Source organism: Stigmatopora nigra, chromosome 2 (genome assembly GCF_051989575.1).
Source record: "Stigmatopora nigra isolate UIUO_SnigA chromosome 2, RoL_Snig_1.1, whole genome shotgun sequence".
NCBI lineage: Eukaryota > Metazoa > Chordata > Actinopteri > Syngnathiformes > Syngnathidae > Stigmatopora > Stigmatopora nigra.
The window spans coordinates 5,441,623-5,465,478 of NC_135509.1; the positions used below are offsets into that span (position 1 = coordinate 5,441,623).

Consider the following 23,856-nt stretch of genomic DNA (forward strand, 5'->3'; position numbering starts at 1 on the left):
TATATTGTAGAGACTACTATGATATGCATTAATAGCATGTTACTGTTAGATTGCGGCCCGTTTTTCTAACATTTAAAGTTGATCTTGAGTACATTTGGTAAAACAGTTGATTTCATCATGCTACCTCAGTGTAAAGAGAATAAAAAAGTTACTAATACTTACAGGAAAATGTACCTGAAAAGTTTCTCCAAACTGTTGTCCTCTGTGGCATCATGCAAGACATAACAATACTGTATCACTGTTGAGCTCCGTTCAAATCATTAATTCACTTCTGTGTCTTTTTGGAGACTTTTGATTTGGTATTTTGGGTCTGTTTTTTTCATGCTGGAGGAGAAAAAATATATATACCAAGTTCTGAAAGTCAAAAACACATGACAGATATATAAAAGTCCCATTAAATCATCTAGACAGTTAAAACATATATTTTTCTTATTTACTTACTTACTTACTTACTTACTTACTTTGGATTGCAAATTATTTTGATAATAGAAAATAATTGCTAAACCTTTAAAACAAATAATGCCTTTCAACAGTATAAGAGAACCATGTGCATATAAACAGTATTATTTTATGTTATCTATCCTTGTGAAAACAGATCTGTTCTATAGATCATTGTCCTGTTTACATACATAAGAAATGCTCCGCCAAAGTAGGCCTATAACTCCACACAATACAATTAACATCTACCACTCACTTGCATGATTTCATACATTTATTCCAGTGGATCCACCTACCTTCAACATTGGGAAAAAGAAATGGAAGAACACTCTTTTATTGTCATTATAGCATTGCCCAATGCTCCAATGGCAACCTGAGGGTTGAATGTGACTTTAAACTATATTAGATGCTGCAGTGCTTGCTAAAGTGGACTCTGAGGACTCTTCGAAGGCACTTAAGTGGCCTCTGTGGATACATTTATCTCAGTAAACCTTAATTAAATAGGTGCTGGCCCAATAGGAAAAATCTGTCTTCCAAATCCCTGTGCATGTGCAAAAAATCATTAAATACTGAAAAATAAGAAAAATAAATCATTGTACTTTGTGTCACTGTTCCATTTTTTTCACATGACTATGTCATTAAAGGTTGGTCTACATTTGAGCCCCAAAAGTCTGATAAAAAAATCAATGTTTGTCATTTTGTATTACACAAGTGACTTTGGGTGACTATGATTATTTCTCCATTATTTACCCATTGACATTAGTTGTTGTCTTTCTTGGGTTAAGTCATTTCACTTTAAACCTGTTTACTGTGTAACATAGTCTGGCTATTTACTAGTCAGGGTGTGTACGTGCTCAAGTGAGATCACAGACCTGCTGCTTCATGGCAAGACAAACAGCCACATTACAGCCTCACACGCCACAATACAAGACAACACAGATAGGTGTGTATGAAAAGGTGGGTGTTACGTGTACAATGTTGTTGTTTCATTGTGTGCGCGGTTTACTTGCCTGTTCCCGTGTAATTACCTGGGAAGTCTCCTGATGTGGAACCTTTGCCATTCTAACAATGAACCCATTTACTGCTGAAAACCATCAAACGTTTGCCAAACACACATTGATGGTTTGCATACAAGAGTGAGCACACACATGCATGCACACTGGCACAAGCTAGGAGTTAGAATACGCACACATACACGCACAAACCATTTCAAACGGATGCAGGGAAATAAACAGAGACGAGAGCACACAACCCCTTCAACCCTCTGGGAATTTTACTATTCTGCACTTCTCTCATCCCCCTTCACACTCACGTACGGCACACATACACACTCTTTTTCTCTCTCTCTCTCTCGCTCTCTCTTCATCTCTTCCTCTGCTCCTTTGTCTCCCTGATTATGCAGTCGATCCCGGGGTGCCCTACTCACTGAGATCATCCACCTGTCAATCTAAAGCACACATTCTACACACATCTACTTTTTTTTTTTTTGCACACACTCTTCTACCGGTGATATTGATACAGAGGAAATATTAATGACTTCACTCACCTGCAATACACTGTTGTGTCTTGCATTTCCAAACAGAGGTATATGAAATTCATCAAGGTACTCTGTGAGAAAGAAGGGGAAAAAAAGAAATAAACCTGGTGAAATAACTGCGAAGGCTATGATATGTCAAAGAGTGTCACATCAAGTAGGAGAAATGCAAGATGGCGGGGAATTTTGGCACATCTTTAAGAGATGTTTTGCTGTTTTTAAAAGGTTCACCACGTTTATGGTGCAATTTCATATCTTTTTTTTTTTTTTTTTTTTTTTTTGCACAAGATGCAAGTCATCACCCGACAAGCCAAGGAAATGAAGATAGAAAAAGGGAGCAGCTATGCACAGTGTATAAATTTATAAAGATCTCCTTGGTCATAGCTTTTGATATGCATGCATATTGGATAATACATGCATAATTAAATGTATGTATATTTTAACATCTCTTTGCTTAAACTACAGAAAGCAACAGCATGTTGCCCTACATATATTTAACATGTAGTATATATATATTTTTAGAAATCCACTTTAATAGAGAAAAAAATGTATGACCGACGAGCAGATTGACTTGATTGATTGGGGTAAATATTTGTTAAATTGAGATTGTTTCGTATTCAATAATATAAAGTGAGTATATTATGATTATCAGAAGTCATGGAAGCCATAAAGAAATGAAAAGATCTTATATTGTACTCCTATTGTAAGTATTAATTCAATATAGAATATTACCCCTCTTAGAGCAAGTGAACAGCAGGTAAAGTTAGTGCAGGGAGATTAAATATATTTTGGGGTTTTTTTAAACGTAAATGAGGAAATTTCCAGAATCAGTTTCTACTTTGTGGTAAAATCCAATTGAAAAAAAACTAAATAAAAGAAAAACTTACTTTTTGACTCACAATAGAGTAAAGGCAAATAAATGTATGATCCAATTTTCATCCAAAAATGGACACTATACAATCTACTATAATTCTCAATTAACAGATAAAAATAAACAAGTTAGATTGCAAAGTGTTTGCTCTCCATTCAGTTGCAAGATAATTCTGCAGACCCATAGCTGCCTTGTTATGTTGCATGCAAGGATTTTGTCAAAAAAAGCCAATACTTCACTTTTACTCCTTATTTTTATAAACGCCTAACCCATAAATATTAACGTTCTCTTACATTTTGGGTTCCTTTACAGCAGTATGTATTGTTGTTATTTGGCATTCATTTTGCGTAAAAAGGTATTTGCTTTAATCTGTTGATTTTGACGGCCTTAATACATAAATAGTATAAACTATGTACCCATGTTTTTAAAGAAAGCATATAACTGTTGATCAAACAAGTAAACATGTGAGAATAAGGACAGTAATATAATCACTACAATTATAAAAACAACAAAAAGTCAATTTTTTTTCTGGTCAATTTCTGGTGGAGAATGCATGGATCACTTCATTTCATTTCTTAGCCTCACTCCATCACTCTCGGAGATCACCGGCCTGAGTCTCAAGTGCTCAGATGGTAGAGATTACCATGGCAACGGTGTGGTCTTGTGGCCCTGGATGTACCACACACACAAACGCACTTACTCTCCCTCGATCTCTTCCCGCCGGCTCATGCATACAAATTCAGATCTACAGGTGCCCCCAAAAGCATCCTCCCATAGTTTGATTGACATGCTCAAGGGGCAATGGATCACAATTAGTGATGTGGCTAATTTCCCACAATGCCCTGCAGCCACTGGGCAACCGCTGCGCCCGATGCCAGCCATCAATATTTATGACTGGTTTGATGAATATGCAGAGAATAAAGTGGCGCTATGCAGGTAAAGCAGCGTGATCCAATCAGTGGTTGCTCTATATCCAATGGTGGGACGGGTGTCTGCAGAAAAGTCAACTTTAGTTTTGGGAGCAGTTTCTGATGCAAACCAATGGAAGGGGAAAAGTGTTGAGTACAAATGCTACTTCGTTCATTGCAATTGGTTGGAAATTACCCAAAGTCCCGTCATCTACAACCCTAATGAGGATAAGTGCTAAAAAATGGATGGATTGGTCGATTTAACAATTGCTAGGTAAAGTCAAGGGATAATTTTGATAGATTTTCTACATGAATGTGATGGAATATTTAAAGTAATTTGACTTTATTGTAAAATGAAGATTTTTGAACATTTGGTATTTAAGAATACTGGTACTAAAAATAAAACAATAAAAATAACAATGTTTGTTTAAGGATTGTTCTAATGAAGTAATGTCAATTTTGATGATTTTACCCAGTGAAACATTTTGTCCCTTTACACTCATATATCTTGATATTTATACAAAAATCTTACTATTTAGAATATTGAACAAGTAGTATTTTAAGTAAATCAAGTTTGTTCTCTTTAAGGTCACATTACAATAGCCATTCTGTACCTTTTCTGTCACTTGTACTTCCTCATACTGTCCATACGAATATAAAAAGCCAAAGAACAGCAAGATTCTTGTTTAACATCATCTAAAACAAATGTTCTACCTTCAAGATTTCTTGTGACTTTGAGACATATGTAGTGGAACTCCCAATTATACAAACTATCATTTAACCATGGAGGAATGACATGTTTAGTTATGAAGTAGGCAATAGCAAAGCCAAAAATAATTTGAATTGTCAAATTACTTATGGTTGCTCCAACATTTGTTTTGTTATAACACTTTTTACATGAAAGTCCGCTTCTTAAGTATGAATAATCGTATGCACAGACACACACACAAAGGTGTGTGTGCACAATCACATCCATATTGAGAGCAGAGAGAAAAACCAAAGTGGACAGATCAGAGCAGAGATATAATCAAGCATGAGTTCTGAGGAGAAAAAAGAATTTCGCTCTTCCTTCCATGTCTTCTTACCTCCTCTCATCTCCATAGCATCTCAAAACCACACCCTCACTTTCTGATTTTTTTGTGTCAGTGTGTGTATAAGTGGTTATACTGGTAGAAACAGTTCAAGATGGCTGGTGACAAACTGACTGTTGGTCCAGTACTCAAATTTGGTGGTGGGGCTCACATGGAGGTATTGCTCCTGTGCAGAGTTCAGCAAAACCAGAAGGTTTATAGCTGTGTGTTTGTGTGTGTGTGTAGTAGGTGTTATTGAGAAGCACAGCTTTCCCCAGAGAGATCCTCCATTAATTGTGAAGTGAAGGAGCCTGAGGGCGACACCAGGGACCTCCATTAAACACAGACAGCCAACTGACAACCTCACTCTCTCGCCCTTTCTCCCCACTTTCTTTCCCCCCCTGCGATCTTCACCCCCCCTCATTTATTCTCTAAAATTCAAATTCACATTCAAATTTAAACAAGGTTCATTGGCATGAAAGGAGCAAGCTAATAATGGCAAAAGTAAATGCGCAGCACACAAAAGAAAAGAGCTTGTGTTGATTCTGGGAAGCTGCAAACAAACAAAGAAAACGTCGCCTAAATGCAGAACGCTTTCACATCTGAAAGCAACGGTTTAAAATCTTTAGTGTAGGAATCTAATTCAAGTTTGTCACTTTCTTTAGTTTGACTTTTTAATTTGCTCTGCCACAAGCACTGCAGAAGTAACTTCTCCAATTAGACTTTGGAGACATTTGATTCACAGGCTTGAATGATGAGCTTCATTATGAGTCAACTTTTACTGCACCAGGCAAGTTGGAACTCACTAATGATGCCACTTCTGTCCTTGGAGGGTACCAACAGTATATAGATTTTCCAGCAATTATCTTCACACCAGATTAAGTCAGGTATTGTGTCTCTGGATGCCCGGGTGGCCTTGCAGATGTGTGGTTAGTACATCGACATCACAGTTCTGGGGTCCTAGATTCAAATCTAGGTCGGTCCACCTTTGTGGAGTTTGCAAGTTCTCACTGGGCCTGCAGGGGTTTTCTATGGGTACTCTGGTTTCCTCCCACATTCCAAAAACATGCCTAATGGGTGGGTTGGACACTCTAAATTGGCCCTATGTATGAGTGTGAGTTTGCATGGTTGTCCAACTCCTCATACCCCCACCTTCAGGCCGAAGTCAGTCTCCAGCACCCTCCACGACCTTTGTGAGGATAAGCGGTTAAGAAAATGAATTCAGAATGTTTCCAAATTGGATTCTATTTTTCAAAAATCTCATAACTACTACTAAATTACTATAGAAACGATACTAATTTGTTTAGCGTGGAGTAATATTGTTTTCGCCAAAGGAATTAAATAGTGAGAGGTAATGGTCCCCAGCCACTAGAGGGAACACTAGTAGTGTGGAAGGCTCAGTCAGTGCTCAATAGAACCCCCCCAACACACAGAGTAAAGTGTACGGAGAACTACAACCAATGAACTTATTAGAGCCCACCTTAACTCATTATCAATGAGTTTGCATTGAGAAAGCCAGACACACACACATGCACATTTACAAACACACACACACCCTTATACTCATACGCTATAGCAGATGTTAAGGATTAGTGTGTGTTTGTATGGATGTGTGTGTGCCTAGCCTCGGGCAATGTTCAACAATGCATTATTCCTGAGTGCACCAGTTAAGAGGGGCACTCCATTTCCATGGTAACCACCCCAGCTCTGATGTAAACACAGGGGTAGTTAAACCATCAACCACAATGAAGTGATATCCAAGCAAATTACATGCAACATAAGATTGCACGGATAAGGATGTGAGAGAATTGCGTTAGTGTGAAATCAGTTTGGGGTAATCTGGAGGGTAAATCCACACTCAAAATATTGCTGTATTGATTATGCCTTGAAAAAAAATGATTTTGCTTCTTCCACCACTTTCACTACATTCGAAAAGAGGTATGAATACAGAACTGTACAGTAGTGAAAATACTACATGAATCCTGAAATGTAACAACTTTGGAATCTCTCAGTCCAAGTGAAATGAAATTTTAAGCGTAATGTAACCTGTACTAAACAATGATATGAATCATTTTTCTATGGACTATGGAAAAGTCCACTTTCACTGTTTTATTATATAAAAATCAAGCTTGCCACCGTTAATAGCTGTTGGGAAATGGGATTTCTATTCTGTCTAAAAGGCCAGCACTAACTCATTTTGTTCACTTCACTAAGTTCCAAAAGACAACCATAAAATCTTGACCATTCACTGAATCTTACAACAATAAACCTCCAAATAATTTTAACTTAAAGGGATGGCAGTCAATGAAAGTTGTTCATTTATGCATTTTCTGAATCGCTTATACTCACAAGGGTCACGGAGGGTGCTGGAGCCCATCCCAGCCAACAATGGACACCAGGCTGGGGACCCCCTAAACTGGAGGACACCCAAATGCAGGCCACAAGGAGATAGACACTCATACTCAAGGGCAATTTACAGTGTTAAACCAGCCTACCCTGGATGTTTTTGGGAAAACTGGTCCTAAAATTGTTTTTAATTTTAAAAAAATGCATCTTCTTAAGCATGTCGGTGTCACAATAACATAGTGATATGAAATACGTCCATTGAGGTTTCCAAGATAAACTTTATCTACCTTAATATCATCTTGAATAAACTGTCATATGTTGTTAAAAATGTTTTAGCCTACATTACAACGCTTTAAGTAGAACTTTATTAAGTGAAACAAAAGGAGTATTGTAAAAGTGAAACAATAGTGAGATGTCATGTCCACCACTTCATCTAGGCAGAGGAATTACTGTCTGCAAGCCACACAGGCAGAAAAGTAAGGGCGACGGGGGTTATAATGCTCACGAGTGTGTTTAGGAGTGTGTGTGTGTTGATCCTAAACTCTCACCATTGGAATGAGTTCATGTATGTGTGTGTTTGACAGCTCAGATGAGGACTGGCTGCAGGCAGCTGCTTTGCTCGAGGCCACATTCAGTTCCGTCGCGCTGCATTAGTCCCCAACCAACCTGTCACCCCTAGCAAGAGAGTGATAGCACGCAGTGCACACACACTCACACACATGCACACCGACTACTCAACACATTTACGCACCTTCATTACCTCTTCTTCATGTACGCATGAGCACAAAGCATCAGACAACACAGGTGAGCAACCCACTTGACGGCGTCTGATGTTGTCACTCTCCTGTCCATACCAAAGCTAGTGTGTTTATTGGTCGAGGGGGACGCGTTTAATCACAGAGACTCTTATATTTGTGTGAATATGTGTATTTGTGCCTGTGTGCAATCCGTCAGTGTTGATATGCTAGTGAGAGGGACTAACCGGAGTTGAGTAGAGTCTTTTGTAGCGCAGGCGAGGCCCTGAGGCACAGCCCCAGACCTAGACCCCCTCCCCAAATACACACACACACACACACAACACATGCATATGTTCTTGGCCGCTGTGCCGTAGATGTGATGTGACAAGTACAGTGGGGCAGACTTTCCCACTATTGCCTTGCGTTGGAATAGTATGTGCCAGCCAAAACGTGCATGATTGTAAAAGCTAGATGTCGGTAGTTATGTGTGGCTTAGTTGAGGTTTGTCAAAATGACGCCTGGTTAGGTACGATGGCGGGTATTGCTTTAGACAACGAAGTGATGGTTCATTAGTAAGAGTAGGGATCTCGCTCAGCTCGCACCATGTCTACTTTTTCGAATTTGTCAATTGCTATGTCAACCTTTCTCTCCACTTTTTCTATGATTTGTATATACCCCAAGCCACTAACAGAAAAAAATGGATATCCTTCATTTTGGTGCATTTCTAATGAACTTTTAATGAATTTACCATTGCCATGATTCATAAAGATGCCAATGTAAGCAAGAGATTTTGACAGGTAAGGGAATTACACAACCTTGAAGGTCAGGAATAATTGTGTTTTGGATGTATATTGTAATTTAAATGTTACCGCACACCAACTACAATAAAAATATGGCCTTGCTATAAAGTTCTTACACAAATAAGGGTATAATACTGATATAGTGAATAATCCCTGTCAGCCCTGCAGTTAAATTTGATTTTGTAAAGTCTGTTGCAACGTCAGTAAAGGATTTGATGTTTAAATAAAGCATATGAAATAAAATATTCTACTGAATATTGTGAATTTGTTAAAGGGGAAAACAACACTTATTATAAATGAGAGTTATGGGAAGTTGCTCAAATGAAATCACAAATTTTGTAGACAGATAACAAGGGTGAGTAATTTGGAATACTTGGCAAAAATAGTGTCAGTATTGATAAAATGTCTGTCTCAATGTCAAGTGCTCACTTCATGGAAATCTTAGTATTAATTCACATTTTGTCTCCACTATTCCTCATTAAAAAAGAATGTCCTTTTCAACTTATTTAACAAAATTCTGGCTCGTCTCTCCCGTAAACTCATTTACACGCCTTTGCAATAGAAATTGGTGTCAATGGTGGTAATTAATTGCATGTGAAATGCGGAAAACCATACATTTTAAAATTACAGAGTGAACTAGGAGCAGGCTAAGAAAATTCAAGGAAAATATGGTGGGGCAGTGAATAGGAGAGTAAAAAAAATGGAAAGCGGGTAGGGTGTGGGGGCAGGTTTTGCTACATCACCACAAAACCTGCCAAGCGCTTCAGCAACTGACAAATGGATGTCGAAAACCGACCACTTGTGGTTCACAGTGACCCACTTCCTGCCCAATCGTTTAAAGACACTTTTCTCAGCGTTGCTATTACCTCTAAGTTTAAAATACTGTTTTATTTATACCTGAATGATTCATACATGGTGATTAAATTAATGCAAATATATAAATCTATCTTTTTTTTCATTACGGTTAATGATCTTTTCTTCATTTTAGTGTTTTCACTAAACAAAGATTCTTTTTATGAATATATACTGTAGTCTAGCAGCTTTCTACTATCTTTCAAGGGATCAGAATCACTTGCTTTGCCCTTGGACAGTAAAAATCACTGTGTTCAAAATTGTTAATGAGAAGCAACATATTGCTCTCTATGCTTTTTTCCCAACTAGTCAAATACATCAATGCTTGCTCTTGTTATCAGTAAACATGATCTCCCCCAACTTACCACATATATATCCACACATATCTCCAAATACACAACCAATCATCCCCAAGGCCAAGCTAAACACATCACTTGTGTGTCCTTACATTAGCATTTACCACAAAGCTATTGTTAAGCCATCTTTTTTTAATGACTAGTCCAAAAACTTTCCATTTGTGTGACAGTTTAGCAGCTCATTTCAAGGACCAATGTTGTCTTGTAAATTATTATCAGTGTATTCTTGGAATAATAAAATCCAAAATGTTCAAAGAAGAAAAAAAAGGATGCACATTAAGAAGGATTTGTTTTTGAAAGCTAGAAATATGGTCCAGAATAATAAGATCATTTGGTCAAAGTGGAGAGAAGTACTATCAACCTTCAAAGCACATACAGTACATACTTTGTAGTCATGTGGGGTGTCTACAGCCTTGTGTTGTGTTCAAGTGTGTTTGCGTGTGTGTGTGTACGCTTGAGTGCAATGCGATGTTGCATCTTCTTTGGGTGGAGATGGAAGGCGACATGGCGGCCTGCTCTCTGTCAACGGAAGGCTGAGTGTTAATATTTAACAGAGGAAGGCTCTATTTAGAGCCCGCCGCCTCTCCATCTCCCTTGTGGGCCTCGCAACGCTGATCCCGCCCGGTGCCGTTATGGAGGAAAGCTGTAGGAGGCAGCCGCACGTCACTAAGTCTCCCTGACAGAATCAGTTTGCAGATGAGCCTTAAAACGCGCAGAGTTGTTTGCCATGCTTGGGAGAGTGTGTGTGTCCCTGTGTTTGTGTGACCCGTGACAATCTCTAATTTAACTTTCTCTTTAGAATCTCTTTTGGCATCCTGACATGCTTTGCGGTTTGCGTTTAATTTACAGGCACATTGTAGGGCATATGGCTACTCAGTGCTGCACAAACAATACAAGTGCATAATTAGATAAGAATTTGTTATCTAATAACATTTTAGTTTCATACTAGAGAGGTTTTAACTTTCCTTTCTTGGTTTTATCAATTGGTGGAACTAAGAAAGAAAGTTGAGTGTCTATGTCTTACATAACAGAAGTGAAATTGGTGTAAAGATGTTGAAAAGTTTAGAAATTCAACATGATGACAGGCATTTTCCAACAAAAAAACAGTGTATTGTTATACCAAGACAAACCTTTAGGAACGCCGCAGAAATTACAATTCTGCGACTTTGCCTGCTAGTAACTTAAGCCAAGTAGGACAATGAAAGAAAGTAAGAAGTAGCTTCTATTAACCTTTGAGGGCAAAACCTTTCACAAGAAATCCTAGCAGTACAAATAAAGGAGTGTATAGAGCCCACCCCTACTCTTTTTTGTCACATGGTGGTATGCAAATGTTGAATTGCGTGAATGCGTGTGTGTGTCTAATGACCTAAATGTGAACTCTACGTCTTGTTTTCTGATGATTGTTTTGATACCTTCATTTCTCTCTCTTGTCAGGTTTTCCTCCAGACAAAATGAAATAAAAGCTGTGTTTCTATTTTTTCCAGTGTGCTACTATGCAAATTTTGCATGTCAGATACAAAAATACAACCTACAGTATCCTATTTACTAAGCGATAAGATCAATAGAATGAACGAAAACACACCAAAGGTAAACTCGCTGTTAAATACAGACCATGTAGCAACAATGCAATAATATTTCACTGTATAATCATAAAGCTAGAATAATAAAAAGTTCACTGTAATGTGTTCTTTCGGTTAATTGTATATTGAATATTGTATTACAACAGTTAAGTGGTCTCAGAGGCAGCATTCTGGGATATAAACAAGAAATTACTGAAAAGCCCTGTTGAACTTGTCTACTGTTGAAGGTTATTCCAGAAAATTTAATTAGAGAATACAAATAAAACACTTCAATGTGTGCGTGTGGGTGTAGGGATCAATAGTCTTTTGGCAGGCCCAGTTGGCAGCTGGCGAGAGAGAGAAAAAAACAGTTGCACAAATGGCAGCTTGACGTATGTACACCATGACTGAATTGACATTAAACCACTTGACCCTCAGAAGAACCAATTAATTACACAAAAATGGTGAAACTGAAAGCAGTTCAACTAAGGCACGTCGCTAAGGAATGCAAGGCGCTTCTTTAAAAATCTTTCCACAAAGATCAAGACAAACCTTGAGTACATGTATATGTATATTCATCCAAATGTATAATATTCAGGGGAGGGGGTGTGCTTGAGCCTATGCCAGCTAACTATGTGCAGTCACTGGGGGACACCCTTAATTGGTGGCCAGCCAATGGCAGGGCACAATGAGACAAAGGACAACCATTCACGCTCACATTCATACCTCGGGGTAATTTAAGGTGTTCAAGATCCCTAACATGCATGTATTTGGGATGTGGGAGGAAACTGTAATACCCATCCAGGCCTGGGAGACCCTAACTCCACACGAGAAAATGAGAACCCACTTATTGAACTCTCGGTGAGGCGGGCGTGCCAACCACTCTTACTAACCAAACTGAATATATTAATATAGATGGTGATCATCATTTATTTTCTCCCCTGATCAGCAAAGATATTCAACTGCATAATCAAATGGAACAATATGACTATAGTTAGTGCATGAATATAAGTATATGTACAAGACAATACCCCAAATGATCATAAAAAACAGACATTTTTAAATCCAACTAAATTGTAATTCAATTTATAATGGTTCAACTTAAAATGCTTTTCAAGCAGAAGACCAAAAAAATGTTCAAAGTCAACTGCCTCAATCAACTGTGAGTGTCTTAGTCGGGGTTAAGGTTTTTGAGGTGCCAGGTATCAGGTGGCTCCTGTTACTGAGCACCGGGCTAAAACATTGAAAGCTGCCCTAATTGAGCACCTCTCCCATGGCCAGTGTGGTCCTGGTGTCCCTCTCTCAAAGCCCACAGAGACCAGTGTGGTTGTCTGGGGAGGGCTGACCCCCAAAACCTTGCCTAAGGCACTGACTGCCACCAGTCTGAACCCACTGCTACCCCCCACAACTAGTGATGTCCCCTCTCGCCTCTCTTTCTGGGATGCTTAGCACCTTTCTGTGAAAATTCTGTGAACAACTCAGCGAGATCCAGATTTTTTTTGTCTCTCCTCTTTAGAATCTTGATGCTCCACATGCACACAAAGACACATTTTCTCAGTAATTGCAATATTATTTGTTGATCCATTGCTATCCAGCTGAGAAAACAAAAAATGATTGAAAGTGAAATTGAAGAAGTGGTATCAAATGATGACAAGAAAATATAAAAAAATAAGCACTTTATCCCCTTAATATGCATTAATGTCTTTATATTGCAACTCTATGAAGACAAAAAAATATTGAAAATGAAATGAAATAATTACTGATAATAAAATATGTGAAAATTAGCGCCTTTTCTTCTCAATATGCATCAATATCTATCCTCACATTGTAACTCTATGAACATAAATTAGATTGATTTAAAAAGAATCTGAAATGATGGCTAAATATGCTTGGTTATTGACTATTGATATTGTCATTGAATTGATAATTTGTTATGATCAACAAAACTAGATATTTTTTGTCTTATAAAAATAGAATTTGGATAATTTCAGAGTTTTTGAAAAATCATGCATGTTATTAAATGATGCATGTTTTTGGGATGGAGGAGGAAATCGCATAGGAAGACCATGATAAATCCACACAAAATCGAGCAAAGAAGGCTTAGGGAAAACCTGTGTGTTGGAGCCATAATAAATCAAGGTGTCACTATATCCCTTACAGTAATACAAGCAGCAATAATTCTGTTGCACACACACAGTGCAAACATGCTCCATCAGTCAGCCTCTTCAAAACGCTCACCTCCTTCCATTACCAGCCTGCAGCTGTCCGTCATTTTGACTGACAACTCAGAAGAGGGCTCTGACGGCTGATGAGAGCGGGGAGCCAACGTGTGCCTCAGAGGCAACAGCGGCAGTCCTGTGTTCTCCTGCCCACCTCCTTCTGCTGCCCTACCCACCTCCTGTCAGGGCCTCCTGCCCGACCTCCTCTTACATGGGCCTGCAGCAAATTAAGAAAGGCCCAAAATCTCTTCAAAGTCAAGGAAAGGGGACAAACCAGGGGTCTGTTTTCTGTCGATGGAGACACAAGAAAGAACATTGTGCATAAACATTGCTGTGGAGGGCCACTGGTGTATTTAGGAGGATCTCTATGACATCCACACAGTTCAGACAAACTTCTCTATTCAAGCTTTTTCTTTCCAAGCCTCCCATTTCCTTTGGATTTTTTTTTTAAAACCAAATCCAACATCTCTAGAGCTGCATCTCAATCTCAAGACCCCCCCATCATCTTGTTGTAGACCCTCCCTCTTCAACTCACTGTGCTCTACAGGCCCACCTTTGGCTACTTTCTTGACCCTTTTGGCTCAGTCGGAATACCACACCACATTTGGCTCGATCCGCAACCTGACGTGTTCCCCTATGCTGCCTCTGACCCTAAACACCCCGCTCATTCTTGAGACCCATGACCACTACTGGGTGGACCGGATGCTCCTGCAGGCCACGCTTCCCTCCTCAGGCTTTCACTGTTCTCCAGGCTTCTCATGCCCACAGCTATGCTTGTTTGATGTTGGTCTCCTGATAGGCAACACAGAGCTTGTTGGACGCTATGAGCTGAAGGAGTCTCTTTGGTGTGTGTGTGTGTGTGTGTCTTGGCACGTGTGTGAACTTGGTTCATTCTCATCCGCACACAGACCACAAAGAAGACTGACTTGAAAAGGACTGAATGATGAGCGACTGACAGCAGCTCGAGTAGTCAGCCTAGTATTGGCCACAAGTGGGAGAAGGCAAGTGTGATGTTCACATGTGACGCCATTGACAATATTACCCACCAAATTTGGGGTACACCTGTACATAAACAAGGCCATTCACATTGCTGTAACTGATTAGGGAGCATGGCGATTTCTAACTTTCCATTTCACTAAGCTTGATGGGCCAGCCTTCAACAGTCCTTATTTCTCCCCATTTCTGACAGTCTGAGTTAAAGTAGTGCAGTAAAACGTACTGGCGTTTTGCCGGTGATTAAAGTACACTTAAGTCGAGGGTTGACTCCTGTATTCAGCACTTTTTAGACTGGCAAACGTCACTGACTTGACTTTTACTTTATCTTGTTGAGGATACTAATGTTAGTGTATTGGGGCAATCACTTATACAGCATGTTTTCTGATAATAGGCCCAATAGCCAAACAAATTCATAAGCAAAGAATAGAACAACCAGAGACTAAGTCTAACCAAATGATGTTATTGCTATTTAGTGTACTATTGAAAAAAATCGCTGAGTATTTGTTGTCTAATTTTAGCGCATAATGATCAAACTCTACAAATCATCTTTATACTGATACTGCCAAGTTGGAGATTCCCTATGTAGAAATTTATAAACTCTTTAAGGAAATTAGTTTTTTTTTCTATTTTTAATGATGATTTCATAATGTTCTTCTTCATAAAATGTTTTTTAACACTTTGCAATATTAATTTCATGACAATGCCATACAAATATTTAATAAAGAAATACTATTACTATATTATTTGGTTTTTATGTCCTTTTAAAAAGGACTATTCTTCAAGCTTCATAGATGGTTAACAGTGACTTTGAATAAAGGCGTGTCAACTTCAGTTGTGAGCTATTTACTTATTTAATCAGTTTAAACAGGAGCAATTGTGACACTACACCTCTGGTGTCTTGTGAGAGACACATCAACACTTGAAAGAAACAATTTTACTCCAGTTACCGTTATGTAGAAAGAGCATTTTTTAATAGAACTATAGAAATCTCTCACTTGTCCCTCAAGGGGTATGACTTAAATGTCATTTTTGTCAAGCACATTGTGACAAACTTTTGACTCCTTATTAAACGTAACATGTCACAGCCCATCAGGATTGTTGTGGGGTGGAGCATTAAGCGTTCTGTAATGATTACATGTGGTTTTGATTGAAATGAGGCAAGGAGGAACCATCAAAAGGGGATTCTCGTACTTTAGCTCCAGGTTGTAGATGGATGTACGGCCTATGGCTGGCAGGCTGCTGCTAGCACTCTGCCAGGCAGATGAGAGCCGGGTTAATGTTGGGATTTGTTCCCTAAAGCTCTCGCACAAAGGAAATACTGATCAGCTTTGCCGCCAGCCTCGAGACCTGCTAATCGCTAATCAGCACTTACACTGCTTCTGTCTCACTCACTCAGTCACACACAGACATACATGACACAATGCAAATCACTGCTCTTTATAAAACGTCTTAAACTTTTAAATTATGCACTTTTCAAGCTTCACACAAATGTCTTTTGGATGCAGTCAAAGATATGACACTCCAAAAAAAAAGCAAAACAGCTCAGACTAAACTCAAGACAACACTGAAATGATAATAACTCCGCATTCACGAGACATATTTCAATATTACACTAAAAATAGTTGACTTATCTGAACCGTACTGCTTAAATATTAGGGATTCAAACTGGGGCAATGCAATTGATTTTTTTTAGTTCAGGTAGAGCGTAAATAAATAAAATAAAACTGTAAAAATGGAGTATTATAAAGGCTAAACAATGAGAGAAAATAATATATAATTTTCTGCACAAATCTGAACAAGATACAGTATACACATCAAATTTAATTTAACTTTGATTTTTTTTAAACATGAGGGAATAGATATAGAGTATGTGATGTACTCAAGATGACCAACACATGACCCATTTGTTACATTACCATATATAACTATGTTAATGGATATGATAGATATCCATTATATAAAGATATGACTTAAGTTTGGAGATGGTCACTTATTCCATGTTTGGAATAAAGCAGTCATATACACTGTACATAAAATAGTAGTAATTTCATAAAAAGCCATCTGATTTTTAGACAATACCACATTTTAATGTATTCTACTCACAGACAAATGACCAGCCTTTAAAGACCATCTGCCCAGCAAATGATTAATAATAAAATTTTAAATTGCATTCTACCTAACAACTCTTGTTTTCCCAATAGCTTAATCACACCCGGTTAGCAAAGTACGACCCCCAACTCCACGTCAGCCTGAAAACGGACCAATAGTACAGAATGGGTATTGTTCGCGGCTAGTCCTGCCCCTCTGTAGGAATGCCAGATTCTGTTTGAAGTCAGAATTCCACACGGCTGACTCACCTGCAAGATCAATACGCACGGTTCAAAGTGGCCGGCTTCACAGAGAACACACTCTTATTAATTTATAGAAACTTCGAGAAACTTTGTCTGAAGGGGGGAAAAACCTCCAACTCTGTGTGGTGGAGAGACAGGGAGAATTTTTAATATACCTGCAGAGATCGTCAGAGTCGGCCATCTTCTAACACCTCATATGAATATTTAAATGAGTTGGTGTTTGATGCTCACTGATCATACAAAAAAATGTGAGTGTTGCTTGCGTTGTGTGTGTCGGTGAAGGCAGATGGATAAGGAAACTGCTTAAAAGATTCTCCAGATCAAGAGCATGTGTAAGTATGTGGGCGTACGTGTTTAACTCATTAAGGCAGTCCATTTGAGTTTTCCTTTGTTGTCAAATTTGATGATTTGGGGGAAATTTCTAGCCTTGGATTCAAAGCAATCGCGTTTTGCGCTTCAGGCCTGCTGCGTCGGGAATGAAATGCTCCGCATCTATATTTCATGATATCAATTTATCAACAGGAACAATCTCAGGATGTTGGCTCAGATACGAGACCATGTTCCTCTGTTTTACCTGAGGGACACATGCACACATTTTTTTTTTTAAGCGCCTTGCCACTTGCATACTCATCTCTCCTACACACGTCTCTACCACGATATTCACACGCTCCAAGACTGTGGTACTCGACATGCTACCTTTTAAGGTTATAACTTGATGGGATGATGCAAAATAAAACAAACAATTTCAACATCAAGCGTTATCAGCTTTATTTACCACAACGACCACTCCTGTGAATACTAACTGCATTGGCAGGTTAATTTAATCATTAAAAATGTTGTCTTTGTGGTGGATTCAATTGAATTTAGGTTGAAAGGGATTTACAAAGCATTGTTTTCTGATTTTAACTCTGTTTTATACAAGTTTGCAACTTCATTAGAATTGGGGGTTTTAAATAAATTGATATAACCAGCATTATACGCAAGAACTAACATGTATAGGAGTCTTGCTGATTTTTTAGTTTCACGTTTTCAATTACAACATGAGGTGCAGTTAAAGACTGCAATATGGGCTTCTTTTAAAGACAGTACAAAAACTTTTTTCTATGTATCATATATGTAATGGAATTGACCAGTGGTTGGAATTAAGTCAAAACTAAGATCGGCTTTGAAAAGAATGAATGAAAACTGACTATAAATAATTAGATGACAAAAGACTAGATGTGAGACAATTCTTATATATCCAAGTGTGTGCATATATATCTCTTTGTATTTATTGCATATGAAATATAATCTACTCCCAAAATCTATTGGAACAAAATAATACCAAATACACCACCCTTATCAAGCTAAACTAATAGTATGTGTGAGCAGTATACATTTAAATATTGATATTTTATTGTGTCTGTACATATACTATGTGCATGTGCATGTTCAGCTTTTCACACTGAACTCTGGAGAAGGCACATTCTAATCTAAAGTCAGTCCATAGAGAGTAAGGTTCCATTTTTCTTTCAAGTAACGCTCAATTGGATGCCACTCCTAAACACAAGTGCATGCAGATTCACACAGAAACGGATAATGTTCATACTGCACTAAATACACATTGAAAGTGACAGACACATTCACACCAAGTTCAAAGGAAGAAGTGGACACTACACGAAACCATGCGCATGAGCCATGCTTATACTCTTTATATAAGTGCAAAGAATCTCACAGGCTCTCTCCTGCACTCTTTCTCTTGTGTGTCTCTCAGTAGTTCTTCAGTGTTTCATCTGACAGCTTATTCCCAGTGCGATTCCTCTCTGTATTCACCTCAGTAACCCCACAACATAGACACCTTGTGAACATTGTCCCGGGTGTATGAAATTGTGTGTGTGTTGGATTGGTTCCAGAACTTCGATCACCGTTGACGACAGTGTCATCAAGGTCTAATCCCAGAAGAGCCAAATATAAAAATGTATGGCATCTTTTCAGATGTGTATACAATCTCCAGACACTTCATTATGTATACATTGCACAGTGACATACAAATGTTTTTTGTCAAATGATAGAAAATAGGGACATTGTTTTTAGTATTGCAAAAAGGGAGTCTGGTAGAAGGTAATCAATCGCCTATTATTTTGTGCTGAACAGTCATGAAGCTGTTTGCTTCCAAGCTGAAAAAAATGGTGCCAGAAATGCCTGCCTTCACCTAAATCTACTTGAAATAAGAACATCTGAGAGCTAGACATACTACATGCGCCTGAGAATTCAGATTCATGTGAAACGATGATAGAGAAAGTACCATATATTCCAGACTACAATCCCACTTTTTTAAAAAGTTTGGCTGGGCCTATGACTTATGTAAATATATGTATATATTTTTTTATATTTTCTTTCTCCCTCTGACTACTGACAACATCTTATGTTGTTTTGGTGACTGTAATTATGTCAAACACTGTAAGTAGATGTCTATTTAACCTTTTCCATTTTAGTATTGTTATGTTCATGTATGTTTGTTGCTAATTTACGATCAAATGAAAATAAAACACTCCCAAAAGCTGTCACCTATATATGTATTCATGAATATATTTTGAGGCTAGTGCAATATATAGTCTAAAAAGATACAATAACTCAGTTTTTTGTCATACTTTTTTTTGTCAACTTGTCCTTATGTAGCTAAACTTAAAAAAAAATTATAACAAATATTGTGTTGCAATTGCATATCCGACATCCCAACAACTTTAAGTGGTTACATAAGTTAACACATCTGGTATTTCTTCCTATAATAGCTACGATAGTTTTGTCCTCGCATCACTAATAATTCAATCTCTGCTTCCTTAGGTTTCTCCTGCAGCACTATGCCATGAAAACCGCCAGTTTCATCCCTCGAGAGTAAGTGACACTCACAACCGTTGTGGGTGTACACTGTACACAATCACAACCCACACAAACACACACGGACAAAATATAAATGCATGTACCAGTGCATGGTTGGGCATGGATGTGAGTGAGAGCTGTGGCTGGCCCTAAACCATCAGCCCAGCGGCATTACAGTAATAACCACACGACAGTCACCACCACGGGCAATGATTGTGTTTGTGCGAATGTGTATTTTCATTTGGAAATACACTCATGCTCTGCTTTGTACATCTACCAATTTTGACATGGATCGATGCATAGATAGATATGGATAGGTATAATAATGACCACAATCAAGTAATTTGCCAATAGACTTGGACTTCTCTACAGGACTGTAATTTCTCTCCCTAAAAAGTGTTGAAAATAAGTTTACTGCTATCTCACTCTTTTTACCTTTCTACATCTCTTTCCTGTATCGGCTAGAGTTTTGCCTCTTCTCTCTCTCTCTCTCTCTCCACTGGCTACAGGCTTGATTGGAGGTTTTGTCACGCCTGAGTTGACAGGCTGGGCAGAGCTCAGGTCCCAATGGTTTGGCAATTATCCTCTAACCCAGCAAGACTACCACTACACAAACTCCAGCGTGCACACCTACACATACAGTATATCCATGGCATGCATGTCAATACGTCAGGGCTTGGTCGTGGGGGAGGCTGTCTGTATTTTCCATCTCTTTCTCTACTCTCTCTATCTCTCTCTTGCTCCCTCTCTCTGTCTCTCTCATTAGGCAGGTACGTGTTAGACGGGAGTAAGGTGTGGAACTCGAGAGACTTTTTGCATTCCACTCTAATATACAGACCATCTCAAGACAGCCACGGCTTGAAGATGTGCGCACACACACACACATTCACACCTATATTGTAAGCCCAGGAGATCAGGTGCGCTCCAATTTCTGTTGATAAGTAGCGTTGGACTCACTGACAGACTTAGTAGCTTAACCGGTGTGGAGCAGCTTGTCAACCTCAGGAAGTAGCCTAGGCTTTGGAATTAATTTAAAATATACACAGAATGTTCGGCCTGCTAGGGGAGTTTGTAACTTCATTGCAAATACAAAAGTGTTTATAAGTAGAGCGGCTCTCCATCAAGAACATGCAGTCCTAAACAAACATCTAAAAGTATGACAAAGGACATGAAAATGTGCATTTTAGACTTATTTGTGCATTATGAAAAGGACACTGCACCACTAATTGAACAAAATGCATGATGTATGAATATTTTCTGTCACATACAAAGACTATACATTTGGGAGACTATGAGGAAGCACATTCTGTCTTGATTAAACGATCTAAACTGCACAGTTCAATGATTCCACTTGTATTCACTCGTATTCTAACTCCATTAGTCAAGCCATTGGGGCTATCCCTCCTATTTTCCTGCATGCGCTTCATCATCTGTGTTTTTGCTAAGTGCCTTGGGCAACGTAATCGTCAAATCCATCAACACACTCACTTGGCATCAGATCAGCAAGGTGCTCTTTGAAGTAGATGGACTTTACAGCTTTATCAAACAGACAAAGCCAGAATCCCTTCTGGCGTCCAACAACTACTCTCAGTCCACCTTTCAGTGAGTAGGTGGGTAGCTGCAGTAACACTAGTAGATGGAGGTAATTGTGTGTGAGTGTGTTTTGTGCCTATGCACGCGTGTGTATGCGGACCTTGCCTCAAGCCAAAGTCATTGAACAGTTAAGGAGTTCTTGCTACACTCCAGGCTAAAGCTGAAAGGCAACCGCTAGGCCATGTGTGAAATTACTAGCCATTTCATGACTGCATACCAACACTTGTATTCTCGTTCACAAAATTCTAATTGGACATTTCCATACGCAACATGTTTGGACCAGATCAATGCCACGGACACACATTTGTGAAATAATACAAAAAAGCACTGACCTCATCTCACAATTTCGCAGAATACTTTGTTATACATTAGTTTAGTTGGCATGTAAAACAAAAACTGGAAATATGTTTTGCAATATATATTTGTGTGTGAGTATGTGTGTGTATGCTATCACAGATATTATTGATGTGTTTCTAATATAATAAAAGTTGCCTGTCAGTCATAATTTTGTCAAGATTTGTTGCCATTACATACTTCATCTAAATCCAGGGAGTATAACCTTTAAATTGTCTATAGGATTTCAATTAAATATGATGCAAACTGATTTGAAGCGTTCAATAACCCACAAACTGTCAAGTGACGCTAAAAACGGTGCTGCTTACTTCGGCAGAAAACTCGATTATGCGTCCCTCGTGCAACCTATTTATCTGTCAATCAATCTATTAATGTCAGTTTTGTGTCACTCTTTCTCTGCCTCACACACATGCGCACACACACAAACACCCTTTTGGCAACCGAGTGTCAGTTGATAGTGGGTGTAACAAGAACACAAGTCTTTCAGAAAGGAGTGTGTCACAGCATATTATCTCAATTTTATATCACAGCAGGAGTCATTTAGACACACATGCACCGTATAAAAAACTTATACGCACACTGAAAAATGCACCCCCCCTACACACACACTGAGCCTTCATTACTTCACTCGTCAGTTAGATTGGATTCTTTTGAAATACAGCAGAAGTGTAATAATGTCAGCGCCTTGGGCGACAGAAAACAAGCGCCCTGTCACACGTATTGCTCCTTCCATCTCCTTCCTTCAGTTCGTGCCGGCCCTCCCCTTAATGACCGACTTGGAATCAACAACATGTGGGAGGAAACCAAAGTTCCCAGAGAAAAACCCACACAGGCTCAGGGAGAACATGCAAACTCATCAAGTAGTCTAGAGTAAAATAATTACAGCAGTTTTAAAGTATTTAGTTATTTAATACAGTAATTGTTATGATGATAGCAATGATTTACTATTGCTATCATCATAACAATTACTGCATTAAATCACTATATACTTTAAAACTGTTGTAATTTATTTTTTATGGGTGCTCTAGTGCCCTCTCACATCCCTGTTAGGTTAGTCGAGCACTTTAAATTGTCCCTGGGTATGAGCGTGAATGGTTGTTTGTTTCATTGTAGCCTGCGATTGGCTGGCAACCAATTCTTTCCTTTTTCTCTTCTCTTTTGCTTACTCTTCTCTATCAAATCTTTCTAGTCCGGTTAGAGCTGCCTGATAGCCCGACGGCCCACCGGGAAAATCCTCGATACCCTCATATGCCAGCCAAGCCCACAACTCACAGTTTGAGCAACTTGTTTGCTTGCTAAAACAATGATTTCTCCAATCACAGACTCAATGATGTATGCTCACTTCTCCTGAATATTTCATTGCTTTCAGTTAATTCTCCTCACTTTCAAGTCAGCATTTACACCTGGGAAATGAATGATAGGGAAAAAATACTTGGGATGAATACAAAAGACTGTGTTTTCACGTGCATGACGATCTACCGCTGGAAGAATGTACGTGTGGTCGAAATGCGTGTGTGTGCACGTGTTGCGGTTTGCATAATAACTTTGGTGGGTGTGCGAATGGGTGTTTGTGTGAAAGAGAGACAGACCATGGCCCGAGGTCATATCTGCGTCAAGCGGCTGCTAGAGCTCAGTGCCGGAGCATGATCCCCTACGCTTTTAATTAGACACATTAACATACACGCAGACACACACTTTCAGAACACACAGACACACATTTCAGTTTCACTTCATCCTCTCTCTCTCCCTGCCTCCCACAATAGGCCTGTTGCATGACCCGAGGCTATGTCGACCGTACCACATTAAAACCTGGACTTATCAGTCTCATACTCTCATGGACACCCAGTCACATAGAGCCCACCCACAAGTCACACATAGAGGTCGGGAATCATCCACAGCTACAATAAAAAAAATCACTATATTTTGTTGCAATACACTGTCAAGAGTGATAAATTAAACCAAATAAACACTAGGGAATAATCAAGGTAGCAGTAGATCATGCAAGATGTTTCC

The 23,856-nt window shown here is 38.8% G+C and overlaps 1 protein-coding gene across 6 annotated transcripts in view; it reads right to left on the minus strand.

Moving 5' to 3' along the window:
• The window catches only part of tfap2d (transcription factor AP-2 delta (activating enhancer binding protein 2 delta)), a 58,311-nt gene that overhangs the window by 18,773 nt on the left and 15,682 nt on the right, over positions 1-23,856 (minus strand). For 2 of the 6 annotated variants that reach the window (XM_077711684.1, XM_077711657.1), the window contains exon 6: positions 163-2,046. The gene's annotated coding sequence lies outside the window, so the exon portion shown is untranslated. Of the gene's footprint in view, positions 1-162; positions 2,047-23,856 lie in introns of those variants that run through there. The other 4 variants (XM_077711668.1, XM_077711648.1, XM_077711639.1 and 1 more) reach the window with 4 other exon arrangements.